Raw genomic sequence first — 5,781 nt, 5'->3', positions numbered from 1 at the left:
CCCTCCTCCCAATTTTGTGGTAAACCTAAAATTGCCCTAAAAAAACAAAGTCTTAAACTTTGTATCAAAACTACATCCCGTGAGAACGTTACTACATGCCACAGAACCGTGTATTTTAATATGGCTCTTTTATGTTATGTGAATTCTACCTACAAGAACGCACCTTGATTACAGCTCTTCACCTCTACCAAGAGGGTTCAAATAACTCCGTGGTTACCCGACAGCACTAAAGAGACAAACTGCAGCATGATCTTGCTGGCAAAGATGTTCTTATTTCAAAAAGAGACCAGAAACGGATGGAGAAAATTAAAGAAGGGAAGGCGAGGCTGAAATGCAAAACGCTGACCTTCCCACATCAAGGAGAAAAGAACCAGGTAGTACTCTAATCCGCCAGATCCAAAAAAAGTTTAACCAGCCAGCCCCTCCTGGGGGGTTCTGGGAGGTGCAGGCCCTGATTTTGAATCACCCGGGGTGCCCTTGAACAGAAAGCATCAGGACCCACGATCCAGGGGGAACACCCTAATTTGATTGCCCAAAGAGGCTTTTAACCCCCAACCACGTAATTATTTCATAACAAACATACGTCCGTCTTCCCCATTAACCTCCTGCAACACACGCTCACTTTCACATGAGGCTTTGCCACCACTGAACCTCCGTGTGTGAACACATGTTTGCTGAGACGGTGGTTGATTTCTGTCACCGTATAAAATGCTACCTCTGTATTCTGATTAGATTATTGAAGGAATAATTGCTTAGGGAAGAACATCTTTAGACTACAGAGGAGTGAATAGAGGAAAACCAAAAGGCGACATGAGTGTCCCACCCAGAGGTGGTCGCCGTCAGCACTTTCAGGACATTTGTATCCATCTTTTCGCATGCATGTGCGCTACTGTGCAAAATGGAAACCACACTGCTTTAAAATGTCCCCAGTGGCATCGGTGTCTTACGGCTACATACCCTTCCATTTGTTCACCGCAATCACCTGGTCTTTTCACCGGCCTGGGGCTACCCATGGGCCACCAAGCTCGGCATATTTGGAAGAACCAGATCAGCCTGTGAGCATCATCACCGCTGTCTGATGGCCAGTGTCCCCAAGACGCTGTGGCCCCAGCAGATGCTGTCCATGGACGTGGACAGTGGTCCACACATTCTGCTGCATGCCTGTGACCCTCCTGCACACAGGAGTCCTGACTAATGAGGACCCAAAGAGGAAGGACATAAAACAGTGAAGGAAATAGAAGATACAGCGGGGATGGTCTCAAACACTTCAGCATCCCCATTTTATAGGTGGTGAAACTGAGGCACAGACAGTGCTTAATCTGAAATCCCACAGCTACTGAGGAGCACAGTGGAGATTCAGGGCCACCCCACCCCCAAAGCTGTGTGGCCACAGTCGGGCTCAGGATGCACTCAGCCCCTGTAACTTTTTCCCGTTCCCACCATTAGCTGAGCAAAAGGCTGGTTGGGTCCTCCTGTGTGCAACATGCTGAGCCGTATGCTGGGAGAGACATCACAATAATGATGCAGTGATGAAGCTGTGCTTACATACCAGGACAGGCTTCCCTGGTGGCTCCGACGGTAAAGAATCTGCCTGCAATGCAGGTTCGATCCCTGGCTTGGGAAGATCCCCTGGAGAAGGGAATGGCAACCCACTCCAATATTCTGGAAAATCGGATGGACAGAGGAACCTTGTGGCCTACAGTCCATGGCAATACAAAGAGTCAGTCATGGCTGAACGACTAACACACACACACCAGGAACCAAGGTTAGGGTCCTAGGTCCCCCTCCCTTCCTTCCTGGGGAGAAGCTCTGGGGAAGGAAGATGGGAGATGGGATGTGAAGGAACAGTGACCTGAGACTGCCTTCAGCCCTCAGATTCTTTAAGGAGCTGAGTTTGATTTGCAGAGTGCTCTGAGTTTCATCATTCCGCATCCATCTGAGTACCCCATCGTTCCGCAGCCCGTAACATTTAAGTGCTGCTTCAAGAACCTGGAGAAGTTGGAGTGCAAGTCGGGTTGAAGTTTTTCTGAACGAATTCCACAGGAAAGAAAAGGGCCAGATGTTGAAGGGGTTTTCAGAGGAATGGACTGTCCAGGTGTGAACACGGAGGCCCAGAGAGGTGATGTGATTTGCCCTAAGCCATGCAGCTGGTGTCAGAGCCAGGCCTAGAAGCCAGGTGTCCTGGCTCCCAAGACATTCTGCTGCCCGAGTAATGGAACAGGACTTCCCTGGTGGCTCAGATGGTAAAGCGTCTGCCTGGAATGCAGGAGACCCGGGTTCGATCCCTGGGTTGGGACGATCCCCTGGAGAAGGAAATGGCAACCCACTCCAGTACTCTTGTCGGGAAAATCCCATGGACTGAGGAGCCTGGTAGGCTACAGTCCATGGGGTCACAAAGAGTCGGACACGACTGAGCAACTTCACTTGATTCACTGAGTTTCAGACAATGACCCATAGACCCTTCAGCCACCAGAGCAACACAGAATCCCCAGGGAACCCAGATCTCAGCCCGCCTCTCAGAACCTCGATCCACTGGCTGTTCGCTGTTCAGATGCTTCCAGTCAGCCCCTGGCAAGAGCCACGCTGGAGAAGCCCATCTGGTGCCCTGCTCATGGTACCATGAGCAAACATGGGCTTGAAGGATCCTGCCATATTCAGAAATCCCTGGCTATTCCCTAGCCCTGAGCCCTGGGCTCAGCATGGCACTTCCAGTGTGATGCTAAGAGGGTTCCTGAAAGTACGTGGCTGCAGATTTACAAAAACTTGGCCCAGGTATAAAGGTCTGTAAGCTATTGTTCTTTGTAAATCTTTGGAACCGTTGTTATGTATTCTGTCTCTGACCTTTTGGCAAGGATGGGAAAACATTACCACGAGGTCCAGGTGGAGCCCCAGAGGGGTGAGAGCAGATGGTCATGAGTGTCTCCCTTTTTTACATGCCCTAGGTGGTGGTGGACACACGTCCTTACAGAAGAGACGCAGAGACACGCAGAGGGAGGGATGATGGTGTGGTGACCCTCAGGGAGGAGCCACCTGAGGATGGAGGCAGAGACTGGAGCCAGGCCTGTTAGGGTCAGAACAGCAAGGATCGCAGGCAACAGAAACCAAGAGGAATGTGTGGAGCGGCTTTTCCTGGTCCTTCCCCTCACAGCTCAGCTCTACCAGCAGCTCGATTTCAGACTTCTGGTCTCCAGAACTGTAAGAATACATTTCTATTGCTTTAAAGCATCCATCTGTGGTACTTCGCTACGAAGCTCTGGGAAACTACCACAATTAGCCTGAAACATGTTGTAATTCCTGATAATTACAAAGCAATAAAAGACGACTGGGTTTATTTCAAAAGAACTAATGAGCCAGCTTGACAAATACCCCCTTGGCCAAAAGGGTGCAATTTGAGTTTGAATAAGGGTAGAAATGACAAAGACTGATGTATGTCACATTGGCTTCAATCCTTGTGATCATAATGATATTTTGAAAAGCCAAATTGGTCACTTCTTGAGAGGCATGAATAACGAGTCTATTATTTTGAAACCTCAGTAAATAAAAGGATAGAATCAAGCACTTTTAATGCTTATCTGCCATCAACTGTAGACATTTAAAAAAGATTAGATGAGGAGAAAGCTCTTATAAACTTATTCTAGCTAAGAAATGGAAACAAAATGATAAATTTTGACTCAAACTATTTACCAATCCCCAGTAATCTACTGGATCGAGGCATCGAAACGGACAAATAAACAGGCGTGACCTCCCTTCTGAGGGTTCGGTTCAATGTGGCCTCACTGAAGGAACTGAACCCAAATCTGAACGAATCTTTGAATCCAGCCACACTCAGAAGGCACAGGATAACCGCTGGACTCAATCAGTAAGATCTAGTCTTTAGAAGCACAACTGGACAAATAGTCCACATTCTTCAACAGATGAACAGTAAGCCCATGAATTAGATGGTGGGGAGTGATGTGTGAATTCAAAACTCAATCAAGTTTAACTATTGGATTGACCAAAACATCCTTGCCAGTTTTTTCATAGCATCTTTGAACTTTCTGACCAACCCAATACAGTACCAACCCAATACAGCCATTCAAACTGTGGAGCTGGAGAAGACTCTTGAGAGTTCCTTGGACAGCAAGGAAGTCAAACCAGTCCATCCTAAAGGAAATCAACCCTGAATATTCATTGGAAGGACTGATGCTGAAACTGAAGCTCCAATACTTTGGCCACCTGAGGCAAAGAGCCAACTCATTGAAAAAGACCCCGATGCTGGGAAAGATGGAAAGCAGGGGGAGAAGGGGGTGACAGAGGATGAGATGGTTGGGTGGCATCATAGACTCAATGGACATGAGTTTAAGCAAAGTCCAGAAGATAGTGAAGGACAGGGAAGCCTGGCGTGCTGCAGTTCCTGTGGTCATGAAGAGTCAGCACGACTTACCACTGAAAGACAGCAGTACAACAATAAAGAATGCAAGGAAGCGCCAAAGCCAGGATAGTGGTCGCTTTGGGGGAAGGGGCAAGGGCCCGTGATGTGGACAAGGACACAGCCAGGGTTTCTGGGGAGTCTGGCATCGTTGAACATGTTGACCTGGTTGCCACTACAAACACACTGGCTTCGTAGCAGCTGCCTAAGGCCTGCCCTCGCTAGTGCATCATCAGACCCGTGTTTTACGGGCTTGGCCAGTGGATGCGCCTCTTCCCTTTCCATTGTTTTCAAGCTGATGTCAACTCATTGCCCTTTCTTTGAGAGTCCTCATTGTCTCTGAGATCATTTAATAGGGCTTACTTCTCTAGGCTGGACAAGTCTCTACAGAGACAGAGGCGTACTTTTCTGTGGGGATGGAAAACGGTCTGACATTTCTGGCAGTCGTGAGCCCTGGTCGTGGACTTTCACACGGAGCGTTACTGGTCTGACACAGCAGGGTGATGGCAGGGGGTCCCTCTCTGCCCTGACTTGTCTGTTTGTACCTCCATCCAGCGCTTGCTGCCAAAGAGTGAGAAAGAGGATATTTGGGACCTCTGTGTAAGCAGAGGGGAATTCCCAGGGGATGCCAAGTGGATGGGAGGGATTTGAGACATTAATCAGCCCGACATTTATAGGAACCTTTCAGGGGAGAAGTTAGTGTCTATAAAAAGTGGACCCCAAGGCCTCAGGAACAGATGAGATATAGGAGGTGCACCTGTCAGGACTCCTTGGCTTGCCATGAACTCAGTCTAAGCTGAAATCACCGTCTTGGGATATTATTAATACATTGGACTTCCCTCATGCCTCAGAGGTTCAAGCCTGGGATGGGATTGTCCCCCCTCAGTGATGGGAAAGGCCACAGCCCCTGCAGAAGGTCCTCCGAGACCCTTCACCGTCAAGTACCACCAGCCAAAATGACAGAAGACGAGCAAGTTGAGGGGACTGATGGCCGAGCTTGCGGTCCCCAAAGGCACTTGCTGGTCTACTTTGGATTTTGTGCTCTCAAGTCAACTGATGGACATCCAGGGCAATCTTTGACCACCAAGGATGCACTTTCACGAAAATAGGGTACCCTCGAGACCCTCACAAGACCTGCACTGCACCAAGAAGTCTGCCTCCAGGAGCCTCAGGGGGCCGCCCGGCTCTCCTGGAGTTGGCGGGCGTATTTGGAGGAAGAGACTCTTGACTGGCTGTTCCTTGGAGGAGCAGGAAGGCTGAAGTACCCACAGTGGCAGAAGCAAAGAAGGGCGTGGCGGAGAAACACGCTCTTGCGGGATCGGGGGTGGACAGGCCAGGGCGCCAGTTTTCCCCAGGGACCAGCTGGGGCCCAG

The 5,781-nt window shown here is 49.4% G+C and overlaps 1 non-coding gene across 1 annotated transcript; it reads left to right on the top strand.

The window, feature by feature from the left end:
- The first annotated feature begins 2,225 nt into the window (after nucleotides 1-2,225).
- TRNAS-GGA lies at nucleotides 2,226-2,297 on the top strand. The gene has a single exon. It is a non-coding gene; the product is annotated as a tRNA-Ser (tRNA).
- Nucleotides 2,298-5,781: the final 3,484 nt, after the last annotated feature.

The sequence above is a fragment of the Bubalus bubalis genome, chromosome 13 (assembly GCF_019923935.1).
Source record: "Bubalus bubalis isolate 160015118507 breed Murrah chromosome 13, NDDB_SH_1, whole genome shotgun sequence".
In the NCBI taxonomy this organism is placed as follows: Eukaryota; Metazoa; Chordata; class Mammalia; order Artiodactyla; family Bovidae; genus Bubalus; species Bubalus bubalis.
Note: the sequence above shows the minus strand (reverse complement) of the source record. Positions and strands in the feature narration are given on the sequence as shown.